This window comes from Aethalodelphis obliquidens, unplaced genomic scaffold (genome assembly GCF_003676395.1).
Source record: "Aethalodelphis obliquidens isolate GAN/ISIS:26980383/991018 unplaced genomic scaffold, ASM367639v1 scaffold34, whole genome shotgun sequence".
Classification (NCBI taxonomy): Eukaryota; Metazoa; Chordata; class Mammalia; order Artiodactyla; family Delphinidae; genus Aethalodelphis; species Aethalodelphis obliquidens.
This window is the reverse complement of record NW_020837978.1, coordinates 13,337,547-13,354,586: the sequence shown is the minus strand read 5'-3', so window position 1 is coordinate 13,354,586 and position 17,040 is coordinate 13,337,547. Positions and strand designations below refer to the sequence as shown.

The 17,040-nt window shown below is 40.0% G+C and overlaps 1 pseudogene; it reads right to left on the bottom strand.

The window, feature by feature from the left end:
* The window catches only part of LOC113631611 (S-formylglutathione hydrolase pseudogene), a 49,313-nt pseudogene extending 32,670 nt beyond the window's left edge, over positions 1–16,643 (bottom strand).
* Positions 16,644–17,040: the final 397 nt, after the last annotated feature.

The window sequence follows — 17,040 nt, the reverse complement described above, 5'->3', positions numbered from 1 at the left end:
CTTGTATGTATGGGAATACAAATGTTTTGCTGTATAACCCCAGAGCCTAGAACTTCAAATGTTATTTGTATCAATCAGGTCATGCTTTTTTTTTTTTTTTTTTTTTTTTTTTTGCTTATCAAATTGGAAACTTGTTTCTATTTTTAAATTTTATTTTATTATTTTTTTCTTTTTTCATCTTTATTGGACTATAATTGCTTTACAATGTTGTGTTAGTTTCTGCTGTACAACAAAATGAATCAGTTTTATGTATACATATATCCCCATATCCCCTCCCTCTTGAGCCTCCCTCCCACCCTCCCTATCCCACTGAGGGTAGCTGTACACAAAGACTCTTAAAAAGACAGGGCAAAAATCCCTTGGGAAAAAAAAAATCGGTCATGCAATTTTGAGTTGCCTTTTACTGGAAGCACGGTATCAACTAAGCATGGCACCAAGTCAAGTTAAGGCATGGTCCCAACTTACTCTGTGACTCTTGGAAGTCTATGTTCTACTCTCAGAGTCCCAGTTTAAAAACAACATATGAAAACTAGCTTGAATGTAGAGATGAGTGATCAAGATCATGAAGGACCTGGCACTATGTGTGTGAGGTTTGGTTAAAGAAAAGGAGAATTTAGCCTGGAGGAAAAAGGTACGTGAGGATAAAATGTTGCTAGGTTGTCATATGGGATAGAAATTAGATTTGATCTATAAGGCACCAACAGGTAAACTATCTTTAATGGGGAGAATTAAGAGAGAGCTTTTTGTCTCAGTCTATGAAAGAATTTTTATGGGTAAACACTGTCCAAAGATGGTATAAACAATAATGGTTTTCTTCATTGTAAAAAGAATGCATGTCCTTTTAAGAAAATCAGAGAGCACAAAATCTTGAAATATAAACATTGTTATTATTTGGAAATCTCACCATCTGTTTAAACTCAAGCACGTTAATGCATTGTTGGGAAAAGTTTTGAGTTTAATAGTTCACTGAGTTTGGCAAATGTGCGTGCAGCACTTGGTCCGGAGCTCAGCAGTGAAGTTACAGACAGGATGGCACTTAGATTAAATAACATTTTGGGCCCCTTTCAAATCTGGGAGCCTATTATCTTATAAATGTCAGAAGCATTGATTCTATTGAGTGCATAGCTCAGGCTGGCCTTAGTTCTAGGCCTCCTGTGAATATGTGAGTGTTAGCTCAAACCTTGCACTGTAACAGCTCCATCCACAGCTGGAAATGGAAACAACTAGAATGGAAAGCTGATGCAGTTGCCAAGCAACTAAGATTTGGATAAATATGGCTGTCTTTTCTGGTGTACCAGATAAGTAGATAAACAAACATTCTTTTGAATATGACTCCATCTCATCCTATGAGTACATTTATAAAATTAAAGAACTAAGGCAGATAGTTAGGTCATTCAGGGCAAAAATTTCTATGCATAATCTAAAAATTAAAAAACCCAAATGGCTTGACCCATGAGATTAATGTCCTCAATCCTACATTTTAATGTGTGAGTAGGACAAAGTCTCAGCAACACACTTCTCCTTGAGTAGGCAGTAGATGGGGTAGCACCAGAGACAGAAAAAGACGAGAAAGAGAATTGAAATGTGCAACTGTATTTCTTCTATAACTTGGAGTTGATTTGTGAGTTGGGATGTCTTTTCTTAGAATCTTGGACCACAGTCAGTAGCTGCTAGCAAGACAATGAGGTCAGTTTCTGGCAGCAATGAAATGGTTGTTTCCCCAACTAGACTCTGAGCTCTTTGAGGGCATTTAGTTTTGTATTTCACAATGTCCAGAAAGCATAGAGTACTAGATATTAATTTACTACAATTACAGATCAAAGATGTCCTTGATATATGTATATTCACTTATGTTTCCCAAATTTATGGGCACAAAATATACATATTATACTAAATATACCCAATAATGTACATACCAATCAAGATACCTGAAATGATGCAAATGAATTCTCTGAATATATTTATTGTTATTGTGACACTTTAAAGCTTAAGCTAAGGAAAGCATTCTTCCTGCAACAGTGGTGAAATATTGAAATTCATACATCAAATCTTTTTTCAAGAATCCACTGCCATGCTTGTGTTTAGAAGATGGTGAAGTTTCAAAATATTAAGTGTTTATATTTCAATAGTTTTCTTTTTCTGATGTTTAGAAATGACCTGTATTCTTTTTACAAGAAAAAAAACCATCATTATTTTATAATAATAATTTTTTTAAAAACCTAGGAAGATTCCAACTAGTCCCAGTGTAGAGGATGACATTTGCCTAACTCATGGCTAAACTAGCTCCTCTTGGTACCCCTATGGCAGGGGGTGAGAAATGAGTATGGAGTGGAAATCCTGAACATTGGGGCTGAAGGCTCTTTATTCAATCGGCTGCTCTAGAGTTGGCTTGTATTGAAGGTCTGGCAGCCACACTTCATCATGGCTAAGGAGTCTGCAGTGGCTGCTGCTACAGCTCTCTTCCCATCGCCCCATTCCACACATCCTACTCAGCTGTCCCCAACCCCACCCCTAACCCACAGTCACTCTTGTAAATTTCTAGGGGCTTTGCATTGCCAACAGTTTTGGGAGTCACCAGATCCAACAGGCATAAAAGGAAGGGTATTGAGGAAAGTTTTCTTATAGCCTCAAAGGGCAAATTGTGTGAAGGAGGAGAAACGGGGCTGGATAAATACAAGAGGAAAATCAGATTCTCTGAAGGCCACCTGGTGTATAGTAAGTTCTCCCCTTAATGCACACATTAGAGGTTCTGTGTTATTATTGTCACAAGTCTAGGGGTTAAGCATTGTCATCATCCTTATTTATAAAGACATTGAGATGCAAAAAGGTAAAAGGTTGAGCCAAGATTTGTTTTCTCATTCTGCTGGACACAAAGCCATTAAACGACCTTTTGAGAAAGATTTTTTAGAGCAGACAGAATCAGTAAGAGAATAGGCTTCATTTAAATCACTACCACCACTGCTGTTCCCTCTCTTATATGGGCAGAGATGACTCTACTTAAATCAGGGCGTTCCGATTTTTCTCATTACTCTAGAAGATGTTAAAGATTATGAGCTTTTTAAGGGCAAGATCATATCTCAATCCCTTTTGCATCCATAGCCCCTAGTACAGTGGCTGACACCCAGCATGCAGGTGTGGAATGAAGCTGATGGGGAGAAGACCACTGGCATATTGTCTCCATAAAAAGCTGTGAAGGAGTTTCAAGCTTATGAAGACCTGGGATTTTGTTTTACCTCTGCCACTAGTTTACAGTCCTGGGAAAGTGACTTGCCTAATCTGTGCTTTGATTCTCTATGAATAACATTAAGTAGGTTGACCCATGTGTTCTTGCCTTTTGCTCCTAAGCTTCTGTGTCTACAGGAAGGCTTATGTTTCCATAGAGAATGGAAACATTCTGCTGGAATACTTAGTTCATATCATCAGTAGCACCTGCCAGCTCTTACATAGCTCAAATTCAAGGCGCATAGTTTACCACTTTAGAGGAACCTCGTGCTCACAACAAGAAATTAAGAAAAGCAAACAGTCAACAAGCCTGGGCATTGTTGACAAATAATCATGGCAACTCTGGAATCAACTTTTACATAATAGCAGCTATTTACTATAATTTGGTGGAAGCCAGTCTGGAGACCTTCTAAGTATATAATGTGACTCCGTTCTGTATAGTAAGTAGCTTTCCTTTAGGAAGAAGATTGTCTGTCATGTTGAAAGGACTCTACTTACTTATGGAGATGTGAAAATGTTAACTTCCAGAATCTAAAGAATATAGTCTCCTCTCAGGAAGATGTTGTGCAAAGGCAAAATGAGAAGCACAATACCAATATGTTTGTGTGCACATGGAGGAGAGTTTTTAAAAATTCAATTAATTCTTAATTCAAGACGTTGTCTTAGTAACTACTATTTCAAGATGCTCAGCGCCTGCAACGTAATTCATAGCTTCACCAAGGCAGGAGAAAAATAGAAAAAGACAGAACCTTAAAATACCCTTGCCAATTAAATCCTGAATTATTTTTGACTCTGAGAATAGTCAGTCATTTTATTTAAGCTGTTAAGGATGACAAAGAACGCATTGATTCTTCATGTTTCCACTTACATTTTCATTGCTTCACAATCTTCCGTGTGTTTTGGGGGTTTCATCTAATCTCCTCTACCTCCAAATCCAAGGTGTTAAAAATAAAGACCAGCTTAATATTTGAACTTTACCTTGAAGGCTAATGACAAAATAATGGAGTTCATGACGCAAGTCACAAAATCCCCATCATCCCAGGGCAATCTCAAGAAATGCAGAAGGTGTGGAGGGTGGAGCCACAGACCACACACCAAAGCCAGCCAGTACTTTCTTGTTTACTCTTTATAATGAGAAGTTCATTGTTTTAGGGCACAGAGATCAAGACGACTGCATAGATTCATAGCAAACCTCCAAGGTTCATTTAAAATTTCAATAACTGCCCATTAGTAAGCCTCTCATATGGTAGGTTCCTGTGGAAGGTCTTGTTCTTTGGCTACTGAAAAGCTATTCCCCACTCCCTTTCTCCTGACATCCCTTCTACAGATGCTTAAAAGCCAAACAGTTGCTTTTGTAGCTTTTTGTCTAACAAGGGATGGCGATATGATATCATTGAGATAATCAGAATTCTGCTGGGTGTTTCTAGGTGAGCTTGCTGTCCCCATAACAAGGGATAAATGTCCAGCAGGACCTTTCTCCTTTCCCCCTCATTCCTGTCTTGAATGCAGGCATGATGTCACGATCTTTAACACTTATGTGTCCACCAGGAGGCCACAAACATAAAGAAAAGGCCAAGAAACTTTCAGGCATGCACTCCACTGGATTAAGGCCAGCAACTTCCTCCATCTAGACTTTTAATATACATTTAAAATATATATTTAAAAACCGTTTATTTGTTTAAGATGCTGTAGATTGGGTTTTACATTGCTTGCAGTCAAAGCATCCGTAGCTGATCGAGTGTTTCACATACATCATTTATAATTCCCACAACACTCTAGAAGGTAGCCATTATTATCGCTATTTTATAAATGAGGAAATGGAGGCGTGGAGTCTAAATTACTTGTCTGAGGCTACGCAACGGTCTCATCACTTTACTAGCATTTCCAATTTTTAAAATAGGTGTCATTTACTGGCTAAATATGAATGCTTCCTGCACTTACAGCATTCTCCCACTGTGTGTGTGTGTTTGTGTGTATGTGTGTGTGTGTGTGTGTTGTATTCTTCCCACTAGGAAAGTTTGGCTCTAGTCTGATTCTACTACAACCTGCTTTCCAGGCTGCTCCTCATTCAGTTTCCTGTCCTGTAAAATGATGGGTTGGATTACAGTTCAAAAATCTCTTCCAGCTCTAAAGTTCTATGAGGCCATCATGTCCTCATAAGATTGTGAGCTTCACAACACTACGGATTCTGTCTTTTGTTTGTTTGTTTTCAAGCCCACATTGCTTTGCCTGTGGCAGATATGCAGTAATTATATTACGTATGGTTTAATTAAATTCCAATCTAAGGATGTATAAAAGAAGCCTCAAGTACCTGGGGGAAATATTAATTCAAGCTCATAAAACAGACATTGGAAATGATATTCCTTAGAAGAAATATACCATACAAGTGCAAGATTCATTAATCTACTCAAGGAATGTTTGTTACATATCTCTTATTTGTCTGGTCTCTTTTTAAAAAATTGATTAATTAATTATTTATTTTGGGCTGTGTTGGGTCTTCGTTGCTGTGCACGGGCTTTCTCTAGTTGAGGAGAGCAGGGGCTACTTTTCCTTGCGGTGCGTGGGCTTCTCATTGCAGTGGCTTCTCTTGTTGCAGAGCATGGGCTCTAGGCACACCAGCTTCAGTAGTTGTGGCATGCAGGCTCAGTAGTTGTGGCTCACAGGTTGTAGAGCGCAGGCTCAGTAGTTGTGGCACACGGGCTTAGTTGCTCTGCGGCACTTGGGATCTTCCTGGACCAGGGCTTGAACCCATGTCCCCTGCATTAGCAGGCAGATTATTAACCACTGCACCATCAGGGAAATCCTGTGTCTGGTCTCTTATGAACATGGGGCTGGTTGTGATTTTATGAGAAGTTGGCATTACAGTTGGGGATGTACATGAGGAGTTACAGTACAGCACAGCAAGTGTGATGATTCAAGGACATATGGGAGAAGATTTCAGACCCAGGCAATCCAGCCTGGTGAAATGCGGAAAAGCTCCATGGTGGGACCGATTGGGTGAGCTAAGTTTTGGAGGATGATGATAGATATCAACAGGAAACAAGAGGAGATGGGGTGGGAATGACTCTGGCTGAGGAAACATGTCCAAATCCGTTCAGACACATAAGAACATGTCTTGAGAACTGCAGACTTGGTCTGTACGGCTGGAGTATAGGACATGGATGGAGTTGGGGAAGAGGCTAAAGAACTAAGATGGGGCTTGGTAATACAGGGCAGTATAACCATGCCGAGGGGGATGGCAGGCAATGTGGTGCCAGGGATGTGACCAGATTTGAAACGTTAGAAAGATGGTCGTGTAATGTGAATTTGTAATATGGTCAGTGTCATGCACAGTAGCCTCTTTTTTATTCCATAACCATAATATGATTGATATTCATATAGTCTATGAATAAGAGTGATAGAAGGGTGGCGAGAAGACCCAAAAGTAGAATGTTTCAAGGTTCCACGGGTAAGATGATGAGCATTTAAACTAAGGCAAGGAAATGGGGATGGCAAAGAATAGATAGTCATTAGTTATGTCAAGGAGGTAGAAAGATAATACTTCTGATGAATTAAATGACGGTGGGGCTGGGGGCATGGTGACCAAGAGTGTAGCACTCAGGAACCAAGGGCAGGGAGGAAGTTTTGTGAAGCCAGATGAGGATACTTGCTTTGGACGCATCTAGAATGCCATGCAGTGTCTAAGGACAAGATGTCCAGTAGAACACTGGACAAATATGGGTCCGGTGCTTAGACTATAGGGAATCATGAGCACGTGGCACAGTGATTCTCAACCCTTTGAAAACCAACATCTTCTTTATATAACATAGAATAATAACCCTGCAATTCATAGATAATATGCACATATAGTAAATTTTTTAAGAATCCAAGTAAAGCAGAAATCAAAGGAAATTAGTTTATATTTTAAATGGAAATTTAATATTTATATACTTAGGCATGGCTACGTTTACAGTAAATAGTTAAAGGTTAGACCCTGCAGACCGGTTCCTTTGTTCATTTAACTGTTCTTCACTAAGTGCTTCTAGGTTATCAGTACAATTTCAGGCACTGGGAGAACAGCAGTGAAACAAAAGAGATACAGTCTCTGCTCTCATGGAATTTACATTCTCTAACGGGGCAAGACAGACACCAAACAAATAAATAAGGAAATAATAATGTGATTTCTTATGGTGATAAGAGCTATGAGAAAATAACATAAGATTGTTGGGATAAAGAGTGATTTGTAGTGAGGGAGGCTACTTCAGATGGTAAAGTCAGGAAAAGTCTCTCTGAGATATTAAAGATATGAAAGAGGTAGCCAGGTGGAGGAATCAGCAATATCTTAAGATGGAGAAAAGCTGTCCGTGTCTGAGGACCAGAAAGAAGGCCAATGTAGCAGGAGTGTAGTGTTTTAAGATGCAATCACAGGTCATGTAACCTAGGGCCTTGAAGGTCAACCTAGGAAGTTGAAGTTTTGTTCTAAGTGCCATACAAAACCATTGGAAAATTTTAATCAGAGATGTAACGTGATCCGCTTTACCTTTTTTAAAGTACATTCTGGAGACTTCCAATTATGACAGCATGGCAGACTAGATGTCCTGAATGAAATCTAATCTGATTAAAATGTGAAATGAATCCCTCCTATTAGAAACAACTAAAAATTCTGGATAATTTTATATGTTTAACACTTTCAAGATCTTGCAAATAAGTAAGGAATTTGCAGATGCCAAAATGAAATGATACCAGGAATCCTACTTGGTACATGCCCGAAACTGGCTTTTATCCTAAGGGTGTCTGCAACTTTGGTGAACTTTAATCTCTGTTTTGATCGATGCTCAGGGCACAGAGAAGGAGATGAAGTCTAGGGTCCACCCGAGCTGGGAGTGTTATAGGGAACTCCTATATAAAGCTGAGATCCCCAACGGCTGGATCTTAAAGAGTGAACAAGAAATAAAACCACAGTGCAGAAGGAGAAAGCAGGCACTCCCATACATTGTTACTGGGAGTATAAAGCAGTATAACAATTTTGGAAGATGGTCTGGCTGTTTCTTATAAAACCTAGTTTAATCCTACCCTATAACCCAGCAATTCTACTCCTGAGGTTTTTACCCAACAGAAATGAAAATATACGTCCCAAAATTGACTTGTATGTAAATGTTCATAGAAGCTTTATTTATAATAGCCCCAAACTCGAAATAGCCCGAGTGTTCATTAACCCAAGAATGGATAAACAAATTGTGGTGTATGTATACAATAGAATACTAACTAGCAATAAAAAGGAACAGACTAATGAAACATTTAACAACATGAATAAATCTCAAGAACATTATGCTAAGTGAAAGAAGATTCACTCAAAAGAACACAGTTGATTCTATTTATATGAAATGCTAGAACAAGCTAAAGTTACCTAAGGAGGAAAAAATCTGAACAATTGATATCGCTAGAGTTGGAGATAGGGAACATGGACTGACTTTAAACAGGCATGAGAAAATGTTCCAGCATTATGTTAATGTTCTATATCTTATAGGATTAAAGCTCATAAAACAGAAAAATTAAAATTTGTGCATTTCATTTAAATTTTATGGATGTATATACACACACACACACATATATATACATGTATAAATATATATTTCTGTTTGATAATAAAAACAACAACAGATCACTCTTGCTATTTTGTGGTGAATGTGAATGGACCAAAAGGGTCAAGAGAAACCAGCTAGGAGGCTATTGCAGTGAATCAAGTGAAGCATGATGAGAACTTAGCCTAGAGTAACAGTAATGGAGGTCAGGGAAAGTGGTTGAATTCATGATTTATTTTGGAGCTGGAGCCAATGTGAAATTGGATACAACAGTTGAAGAAAAGATAGGAAATAAGAATGACTGCTAATATTTTAGTCTGTATTATTAGGTGCACAGAGGTGTCATTAATTGAGAAGAGGAAGATTAGGAAAGGAAAAATTTGATGGGGGAACACAAAAATTCTCTTTTCTGACCATTTCAGTTTTGATAGCTATTTGATATTAAAAGTGAAGATACCAAGTAGATAGATAGTATAATAATCTGGAGGAGAGGTCAGGGCTTCAGATATAAATTAGAGAGTCTGAGCATATAGGTGATATATTTCATCACTTGTAATATTAAAATATATGAAATGGGCTTCCCTGGTGGCGCAGTGGTTGAGAATCCGCCTGCCGATGCAGGGGACACCGGTTTGTGCCCCGGTCCGGGAGGATCCCGCGTGCCGCGGAGCGGCTGGACCCGTGAGCCATGGCCGCTGAGCCTGCGCATCCGGAGCCTGTGCTCCGCAACGGGAGAGGCCACAACAGTGAGAGGCCCGCGTACCGAAAAAAAAAAAATATATATATATATATATATATATATATGTGAAATGTTTAAATGCATATAACAGCTAGCTAGTTATATAAATAGCGGTATTCATAGTAGAATATCATGTAGCCTAACAAGGGTGTAGGTTCACATAGGCTGATGCTAAAGATGTTCAGGATATATTGTTAAATTTATTTATTTGTTTATTTGTTTGTTTGTTATTGAAGTATAGTTGATTTACAATATTGTGTTAATTGCTGTTGTACATATTCTTAAATTTTAAAAGCAAATGGCATATGTATCATATAATTTGTATTATAAAATCCCATATAAATGTTTGTGCATGAATAGAAAATTTCTGGAAGATACATAAGCAGGTGTCAACAGTGGTAACTTGTCCGGAGATGAAGTAGAGGCATGATATGGGGATGGTGGATTTTGCTTATCCCTTTTTATTATGTCAAATTTTACCTCAAATATGTATTTTATAAATAAATATCAAGTAAATACCTAGGTGGTGATTGTGGTGGTATTGTTTTTTCCAAAGGGGCTTCTGGTTATGATAGAAAGAGAACCAAATTAGGAAAATGAAAACCTAGTTTCTTCATTGACTCTTGTGACGTCATGGGACCAGTCATCTCTTCTACATAGGCTTTAATTTTCTCATCAGTAAAGCATCATCGTTAAGCAAACAGCTCTCTGCATTCAAAGTCCCATCTAAGCTAATTTTGCCTTATGCTACATTCAATTCAGGCTTAATTATTTACACCACACACCAACACATGGACTCAAACACTCTGCTTTACATCAATCTGATCCAATCTATCCAAATCTATTCAATTCATCCAGTCTTAATCAATCCATCCAGTACTATTGATATTTAATTCAACAGGGCATCTACTCTATCCCAGGCACTGTGTAAGTGACAAGACAATAACAGACAGTCCTAATCTTGACAAAGAGTCCCTGGTCTAGTCAAGGGACTAGAGCCATGTAAACAGTTATAACACCCTCTGTAATAATAGAAGCATAAAGAAATTCTGGAGGTGAAATAGAGGAAGCAGTGATGAACTCTATCTGGGAAGACTGGGGGAGGTTCCTTTGGTAGATTGTATTACAGTTTACCAACATCTGTTTGCCCTTCCTGAGAGAAGATCCTACTTTCCCAAGCCACTGAAGACATGCTTGGCCAAGAGACTTGCTCTGCCAATGGAGTATGAGAAGTGATATGTATCTCATTCATTCAAAAGTTTAAGAAGAGTTTGTGCTTTGCTGTAATCTTTTCCCTCTGTCACCAGCCACAATCCAGATAGTCTCTGCCAGGGTATCCTGGGTGCTGGAGTGAAGATGACATGAAACAGCATGGAAGCCAAACACAGTGGACGTGTGGCTTGACTGAGATTCAAACTCTGTTATCATAAGCCACTGAGATTTGGGGATCTGTTCACAATGCGCACCTTTCAGGGCTGCTCAATGATGTTGGGCTGAGTCTTCCATACAAAGAAATTCAAAGCAATAATTTACTAAAATATCAGGGGTCAAAAGCACCAAAACCACATCATTCATGAGCAAAGCAACCCAAGATAGGTCCTAGGAAGGAGAGCACATTACCTTGATGTAGTTCACCTTTGTTTCAGAGATGAAACACATTTCTCTCTCAGTGAGTGACAATGAAACAATTTCTGTCATATTATCCTTTTAATTTAGTTGCCACAATTGCAAAACTACACTTATGCATAAATTAGACATATTATAAGCAAACACTGTCCCTGACTTCAAGGTGGCTCTATCCTAAAAGGAGTAAGTCAAACACTCAACTTTATACAGAGACCCGATAAGCTATAAGTAAAGGCAGTTTTTTTCCCTATTGTTCAGCCTTTTGCAGTGAGAGCGGAAGAATCTGTTCCTTGGCCCAGACAGCTCTTTTGAATTTTCTAAAAAGATAGCCCTAGTGTCTAATAGGAGGTAGATGATGTGGAAGTGGAATGGTATTTTGGGAGCAAAGACCTTAGCTAAGATACCAGGTTTTGGGGCTCTTGGAACACTTGGCAGCAGCATCACTTGAATGACAACCAAAACATTTCATTAGGAATCTCATGACTTTTTCTTTTTTTCTTACCTCTCCTGTTCGTTCATGAAGCTGAATATTTTTTTCCAGATAGAAAATGAGATATTTCTGAATATTGGCATATTTTTGAAAAGATACAGTGCTTTAAATTCATGGACATTAACCTTAGTAGGCCTTGAGAGCTGCTTGTTAGTCCTACTCTGTTTCTCACCATAATCCCACTCTCCTAGACTTTTATCTTAGACCTTCACCTCCCTCCTCAAAACACAAAGTTTTGGTGCTTGTGCTGCTTAAATTCTGGGGGCATGGAAGACCAAAAATAAACAAGCAAGCAAATATACTTATAGGTGATAAAGGTAATAACAAAGAATAAAGAAGGAAAAGGGTTAGAGTAGGATAGATACAGGTAGAAAGTGGGATGGTAGTTTTTTTTTTTTTTTTTTTTGGCCTCACCATGTGGCACACAGGATCTTAGTTCCCCCACCCGAGATGGAACCTCCACTCCCTGCAGTGGAAGTGCAGAGTCTTAACCACTGTACCGCCATGGAGGTACCGGGTGGTGTCTTTGATTGGCAAGTCTGGGAAACTTCTCTGATGACATTTAAACAGAGAACAAGAGTAAGGGAAGTAAGCCATGTGGGCATTTGTAGGAAGATCATTCTGGGCACAGGGAACCACATGTGCAAAGGCCCTGGGGCAGGAGTGTGCTTGGTGTGTTCAAGGAAGATAGTGCAGCTAGAGTGGAGAATGTGAGGGGGAGAGTGGCAGGAGAGGAGGTCAGGGAGGTGGCAGGGAGTAACCAGAACACACAGAACCTTTCAGACCATTCTTACCTTTGCTGTCCTCATTCTTAGCAAATGACGTTACCTTTTTTTTTTTTAATTTTTATTTTTTTTGGCTGCATTGGGTCTTAGTTGTGACACGCAGGATCTTTGGTTGCGCCACCCATGGGCTCTTCATTGTGGCATGCGAGATTCTCTCAAGTTATGGTGTACGGGTTTTTCTCTTTCTCGTTGAGGTGCACCGGCCCAGTAGTTGTGGCGCACGGGCGGGCTTAGCTGCCCCGCAGCATGTGGGATCTTGGTTCCCCAACGAGGGATCAAACCTGTGTCCCCTGCATTGGAAGGCAGATTCTTTACCACTGGACCACCAGGGAAGTCCTGACGTTACTTCTTATTGCATTGAAAAAAATCGAACCAATCAAAAGAGAACTTTTACCTCATCACCCCACCTACTTCCCTATCTGCATCTGTACCCTTACAATTTGCCTTCTCTCCTCTGACTGTGGAGGACTACTCACATTCCAGCCTCATCATTTGAACACTAGATCACCCCCTCTGCTTGTCAGTGACATTGCTCCTGCAGTGGTCCACTCTCCTGCGACATTAATATTTTCTCTCTACTGGATAAATTGTTTCATTGCTATAATCTTCTACCTTAAAACATCCTCCTTTGATCCCTGCTCATTTCGTTTCTCTTAACAGGAAAATGTTCTCCATCTTTCTTGTCTGTACTTACCATCACGATTCCTTTTATCTCATTCATTCCTGAGCCCAGTACCAACCAACTTTTGCTCCCAACCCTTCTCAACATCTTTCTTAACAAGCTCATCAGCAACTTCCATGTTGCCAAATCCATTGTTCATCCATTGCTCATTTCCAAATTCTCATCTTTCTTAGCCAATCCACAGCACTTAACACAGTCGATTACTTCCTCCTTAAGGCATTTTCTCCACGCGATCTCTTAATTTTCTTTAGCAGCTGCTCCTCTACTCTCCTTTCCTGAAACTTCCTTTTCTTCCTCACCTCTAAGTGTTGGGACAGGACCACGGGTCTCAGCTCTCAGCTGGCTCCTGGTCACCATCAAAACGCATGCCATAGGTGATCTCATCCAGGTCCATGATTTAAATACATTTTTATCTTTATGACTTATGCATAATTGCTAGAATAGCTAGATTTTTCTGCAAAATACCCTCAAATCTCAGTGCTGTAGGAAAATAAAGATTGGCTTCTCTTTCACTCTAAGTGTCCATCATGAGTCAGCAGGGATATCTGTTAATTGTGGTCACTCAGAGATCCAGGCTGACACATATGTCCACAATCACGTAGGCAGGAAAAGCAGACATGGTGAGCTCTCAAAGCCTCTGCCTGAAGTGACAGAATCATTTCTGTTCTCATTTCATTGGCTGGATCAAGTTACATGGCTATGCCTAACTTTAAGGGGGCAGGGAGTACAGTCACATCGTGGACCTAGAAGAAGCAAACCACAAATATTGGTCAATAGCTCTAATGATGACAACAATTCTCACAGTTTTACCTCAGACCCTGGCATCTCTGCTAAACTCTAGATTAGTGTATCCACCTGCCTGCTTGACATCTTGGCTACTTAATAGACAACTCAAACTTAGTACATCCAAATCAAAATTCTTGGTTTGTCTCTAGCCTTCACCTCATATTACCGAATTTGTCCTTGCTTTGATTCTGCCTTCTTGGTAAGTAGTCGTTCCATCCTACCTGCTACTCAGGCCAAAACTTTGGAGTCATCTTTGACTACTTTCTGTTTCCCAAACCTCACACTGTTTCTATCTGCAAATACTATTGACTCTTAACTGAAATATATACAGCATTTGACCTCTTCTCACCTTATTATGACCATCTAGTGCAAACTGCTATCATCTCCTGTGTGGACAACTGTGATAGTCCGCTAACTGGTCTCCCTGGTTCCCTGTTTGCCCCCCGACAGTCTATCCTTCATACAGAATGTAGAGGAATCCTCCCGAAGCTTTGCTATATTTGACCTTCCCCGGGCTCAGAACCTGTCAGTGGCTCCCTATCTCACCCGCAGTAAAATCCAAAGTCATCATGGTCTATAAAGCTGGACAATGTTGTGGCTGCTCCCTGCCACCTTGCTGACCTCCTCTCCTGCCGCTCTCCCCCTTACTTTCTCCACTCTAGCTGCTCTTTCTTCCTTGCCCAACACACCAAGCGCACTCCTACAGCAGTGCCTTTGCACATGCAGTTCCCAGTACCTTGAATGATCTTCCTACAAATGCCCACATGGCTTACTCCCCTACATCCTCTTGTTCCTGGTTTAAATGTTATCAGAGAAACTGATAAGATGTCACTATCCCCCTTCCCACCTCTACTGCTCTCAATCCCTTTTCCTTTTTTCTCCCTTGTCATTACTTTTTCACCTACTGGAATAGCGTATTTACTTGTTTGTTTATTTTGGTCTCCCTTCCTCCCAGAATGTAAGTTCCATGAGTACCAAAGCTGTATGTTTTTCTACTTTCATGTCCCCAGTGCCTAAAACAATGCCTAGCACATATTAAACAATAAATATTTGTCAAATGAATAACTGAGAAAAGCAATTAAAATGTCTAACCTTTATTGAATGCTTACTCCTTGCCTTTCTCAATGCTTTACATTATGGTACTTCATGAGGCATCATCCCCCTGTTACAGAGGAGGAAATAGAGACTTACAGAGGGTATGTAACTTGCCTAAGGTCACTCAGCCGGCACATGGTGGAGCCCAGTCTCAGTCCCAGCTCACTCTGCCTCCAAATCCGAGCTCCTGATGACCTTGTCCTGCCATGATTTTGGCAAACTCCCTAGTGAGCAATCTATTAATGCACTCTTAAATTAGAACCTAAAAGTAAGGAAGGATTAATAATTAAATGTTACCATAAAGAAGAACTAGACATATCTAGAAGATTATGAACTCTAAATGGAATGAAAAATCGATTTGGAAATTCTGTTGATTTTCAGTCTTCCATATTGGGTCTAAAACCAGGTGGATAACATTTTTATACTTAAACAGTGACCTGATATAAAGCCTAAGGCCCCAGAATAACTCGGTGCCCTTGACCAGTGTTGAAGGGACAAACAAACAAGCAAACCTCTGGTCAAGTTTCTCTCCTCCCTCCCTCCCTCCCTCCCTTCCTTCATTCTTTCCTTTCTCTCTCTTTCCTTCTTTTTCTCTTTCTATTGCAGTATAATTGACACATGGGTCAAATGTGTTTCTGACCAGCTTTTGACCCTAACGAATTAGGCTGGCAGAAATGACTGTTGTATGCTGAATGCATCTTCTAAAATTGCTTCTGATCTAAGCTATCTGTTGGTGTCACTGGAAAGTTCAGAGAGCGCTGCGTCACTCTGAGCATATTCGGTTTCCCTGGAAGGAGGGCATCATTGGCTCTGTCTTTTACAAACAGCAACATTTCTTATTAATAGGGTTCTTTCTGTACAGGGCCATGGATTATTGATGGATCTCACTGTTAGGCGAGGCCCCCATTGCCCCACACAAATATGACACAGCTTTTCAGCCTCATTTCAGCAGGCCCAGACGTCCCCTCCAGCAGCCCACGTGTGTACCTGCCCCAGGCAATGTGAGGGTGGCTCTTGTTCAAGCTACATAGCAGAGGAAGAGCAGCTTTCTCCTGGCTGAGTGAATAAAGAGAGGAGAGGGGAGAGATGCTGGTGTTGTCATCTCCCTGGACAGACACTACTCCTGGGTGCCTCTCAAGTTGACCAGAAAGCTCTCACTGGACCCTGAATCTTTTTTTTTTTTTTCAATTTTAATATACTTAACCTGCTATTTTATTTTATTTTATTTTTTAAATTGAAGTAAAGGGACCCATAATCTTAACTGTAACCTATCAGCACCAAATACCTTCTCTTCAAGCTCCTTCTCATGTCTCTCTTCTCTTAGTGTAGGCATTTTAATACATGTAAAAATGCACTGAAACACGCAAAGGGCTAGAAGCTCTATCGTAAGATAAGGTAGTCACCAAAGGAATGCTTTTAAAATTATTTTTCCTATCTCCTTTTCATACATGCTTTAAGAGCTGCCCTGGTAGGAGCGACCTGAACTAAAATCATAGTGTCACCGTAACTGGAAGAAAGGAACTCCTGAAGTTACCTAGCCAAACTCTTTACAGATGAGGAAACAGAAGACAAAGAAGTAAGGGACTTACCCAAGCACATAATGGTGATAACTGGTGGGACATGGATTAAACTTGTAGCCCTTGACCTCCCACTCCATCGTCCTGCTAAGTGTATAGGCTGCTGGCTTCCTCTGGGTGTAGGTTCCTGCCATTGAGTGTCATGGCTCACTCTGTGCTCTCTAGATCTGGCCATTTTTCCTCCAGTGCATATCCCAACTCTAGGAATTTGGACTCACATCCTAACATCTGGCTGGTTGGTTATCAGATTTAGAAAAAGTGTCAGTCTCCTAAAAAATTGGGTGCTAAATTATATCTAATAACTATTTAACATACTCTACCAACATCTGAATTTCTATTTTGCTATTAAAACTGGTAACCTCTTATACAGCTATACCCCAGGGCTCTACCACTCATAACACAGCACACCAATTCCTACATTTCAAACATGAGCAACTATAGCCACAGAAAGAAGAGAACTTATTACTTACAAATTAG